This window comes from Parambassis ranga, chromosome 4 (genome assembly GCF_900634625.1).
Source record: "Parambassis ranga chromosome 4, fParRan2.1, whole genome shotgun sequence".
NCBI classification, from domain to species: Eukaryota; Metazoa; Chordata; class Actinopteri; family Ambassidae; genus Parambassis; species Parambassis ranga.
Window position 1 is genome coordinate 11352574 of NC_041025.1, and position 3708 is coordinate 11356281.

A 3708-nucleotide genomic window follows, 5' to 3' on the forward strand; every position below is an offset into this window, starting at 1 on the left:
ACAGTGGAAACAGCATGTGAGAAGGTTTACAGAACATAACAAATATTTACATGACCACAGAAAATTCTGCATTAACTGGTGGAAGGTGAGAATTAACTTTTAGGATCCAGCCAATGCCGTGTCCCCTGTGCTAACGAAGCCAATCATCATGTGCCATCTTGTGACTTAAATATACAAAGTTGCTTTTCACCTTGAAAAAAGCCTCCATCTGTGATCCCTGCACCTTCAACATCACCATGACAGCTGAATAATGGGCTTTTTTTTGCTTTTTTTGGGCACAATATCCATCTCCACTGACGGAGGCCAGGATGCGGTGTGGATGGGATGGAGGAGGGACTGGGAGGACGCATGTGTGGGAAGGCAGGAGCGATGAAGAGCAATAAGCTGCATGAAAAGCACAACCTGATGAGAAATGGAACGGAACATGTTTCAAATTGAAGTAAATATTTACAATCAGATGCTAAAAGCTTGCTGCTAAACAATGAGAAGTCTGTTGTTATGGTGACACAACAGTCCATCTACAAACTGTTTAAAATGCAGGCTGGTTTGCTTGGAACCGCTCTAATACCAGAATTCTTCTGCTGGGGAAGCAGCATTAGTGGATGAAAGCTGCAGATGTAGACTGGGGGTTTCCAACGCTGCTTCACCAATGCCTGATTTATTAATCTATTTACACACACAGTGTGTGTGAGTGTAAAAACGTACAAAACTGTGCAACAGAAAGCAGAAGAAATGAGAACCAAATGATTATAAAGACAAGAAGACAGAGAGAAGAGAGGAAGAAGACCTGGTTTCTCTTTTGGCAGCCAGGAGATGAAGAGGAGGAGGAGCGGCGTGCAGGCTGCAAATAGAGCTGGAGAGAGAGACACACACACACAGAGGAGAGGGCGCTAAATGAATTTGGCTTTCAGCGATGGGGAGTCTACTCCACTGCTGTGTGTGTGTGTCTTACACATGTGCTTCCACGTTTACATACGTACGACTGCCAGTGTGTGTTGAAGTGTCTCTAAGTGTGTCATGTCTGTGTGTGTGCATCTGGACACAAAAGGCTTTTACAGGATCGTGTGTGTTTTGCATATCATTTGAAAAATTTTTTTCCAAACGACGGTGTGTCAGAAAGTGTGTGTGTATGTGTTTCATACAGTTTATGGTGTGGGTGTGTGTGTGTTTTAGGCGCACTGTCACCAGGATTGGAAGTGACAGGCAGGAAGTATCAGAGGCAGCTGGGTAACAGCCCACTAACCACACAGGGGAGGGCTCCACACTGAACAACATTACCAGTGGGGGCAGTGAGACTACAGAGGGAGGCAGAGGGGGGAGCGGAGGGGGGACACAGAGGAAAATCAAATGGAAAAAGGACAGAGGAGAATAAAACAATGTTTTTTCTGTTATTAAACCAAGAAAAACAACTTCACAGCATCCTCTCATCTCCTTTAAACAGCACCAGCAGACACTAGAGGAACAGTTGTCAGAGATTATTTCCTTTATTTCCATGAAAGAAATTGAAGATTGATATCAGTGTTATGCATCCATTAAAAACTCTGTGTGGGTCTCTGACCTCTGGAGCAAAATGAAGAGCTCCGTATGGATGCAGAGCTGATATGCATTCCTGTTGATGGTTATGGGTTACGCTAATGATTGTCAATTGTTAGAAATGAGGCAGGAACACAGTGCCGCAGCAGGCAGAAGAAAGAAGAAAGCTGTGACATGAAAACCAGTATATTGTGCAGAACACTGTAAATGTTTGATGAGGACAGAGAAGCATATTTATAAACCAGAACAAACACGTTTAAGGACATATTTCAGAAATAGATTATTAAGAGGCGAGCTAGTCCAGTTTCCGATTCTAAAATCCCTTAAATTACTTCAACTGATTTGCAGCATTGATCTTTTCATTTAAAGCCCCTACAGACCTAGAATATGGACCATATCTGGCATGAAGTGAAGGTGACAAACCACAATCTGTTCCTGAACTTCACCATGAAGTAACCTAAAGTGATGAAGAACATCACACCGACAAAAAGCAATGGTCCAACAGAGGACACAAGATTGTAACATGTAAAAATGTCAATGAGGTTTTTAAGTCATCCCGGTCGTTTTCACTCCAGAGCTCGAGAGGAACCTGGACCTGCTTGGAGGAGCAGCAAAATCACCTCCATGAACAACAAGCCCAGTTGCCTTGTTGTGTTGCCATTCAAACTCACAGCAATTCACCTCTCCGCCTTCTTCTGTGGATTTTGGCAGCCCTTATACACATGATCGTCAGCCCTATGGCCAGATGTTTGGCCCAGACCATTAGTGGATATCATGGCCATCTGTCATTAAGGTGAAAGTAAACTGAAAGTTCTGTTCATTGTGAGGATCTGTTGCTTTGTTTGCTTTAATGCCCCCTTTCCAGCAAGACAGAAGAAGCACCTGCTTTATACTGGAAATAGATTCAGATTATGTGTTCAACAATTGCCTGGACATTGGAAGTAAAGGAGACTATTCAATCAGCCAAGATTTTATAAAGCTGTGCCCGAGAGAGAGAAACTATGACACATTGGTGAGACACAGCAGAGTAAGACAGGCTGAGCGGCAGAGATAGATGGTGAGTAATAGATAAGAAGCACACAGTTATGAGTCAAACATGAAGTGTGGGAGATGAAAGACGCAAACAAGAGGAGCAAGGAGAGAGAGGATGAGAGGATGAAGACAGAGGGGAGTGGAGAACACAGAGAGGAGAGACAAAAGGTGAAAAAAGGTGAAAATATCAGCGGAAGGAAGAGAGAGGAGGCAGAGAGAGGAAGGTCCAAGGAGAGACAAGGACAGCCGAGGAGGGAGGAAGAAAAGGTTGTTTGTATCTGTGTGACTCCATTAAAGTTTGAATAGTGTCTCATCTCTCTGTCTGCTGCAGAAAATCAACAGCTGCACACACACACACACACACACACACAGTACAGATACTGTACACACAGATATTCACGCATGTACATACGATGTGTCTGTGTGTTTATGTTTGTGTGTGTGTGTCTGCTATGGGGAACTGCAAGACAAGATTAGAAAAGCAGGCCAAGAGACAGTTTCCCAGGCTGCATCTCTGGAAGCATCTGTATTAGACTGAGATGTGTCAACACTGACTGCTCCTCCAGCTGAGGCTGAGAGACACCAACACACACACATGTACACAGATAGAGAGAGAGAGAGAGAGAGAAATGTGTGTGTGTTTGCTTCTTTCCATTTCTGAGTGCGCCTCACAGACACACAGGGAACGACAGATCACTCTGAATGCAGCAGAGGGGAAAAAAATGGATGAAGATAAATAGAGGAAGCCTTTGAAGAAAATTTTGTGTGTAAGAGAGTCACAAAGTGGCAAAAAAAGAAGAGAGACAAAGATAGAAAACGAAGGATGAGGATGTAGAGGGCGAGACAGATGGATGGATGGATGGATGGATGGAGTGTTGGAGGATGGAGATGTGGCAGACGGAGATTGACAGCCTCCTTTCCAGGGGACGGATGAATAAACTGGCGCAGCAGGGCGGGAGGTGGATGGGCGGAGTAGGGTGGTGGTGGTGTTGGGGGGGGGGGTGTCAGATGAGAAAGAGAGAGGGAGAGAGAGTGAAAAGAGAAAAGGATGAAGAAAAAGAGCGAGGGATGGAGGAGGGGGAGGTAATGAGAGATAGAGTACGTCTCCGTAATCAAGCCATAAAGGAGAGCTGGAGCGAGGGG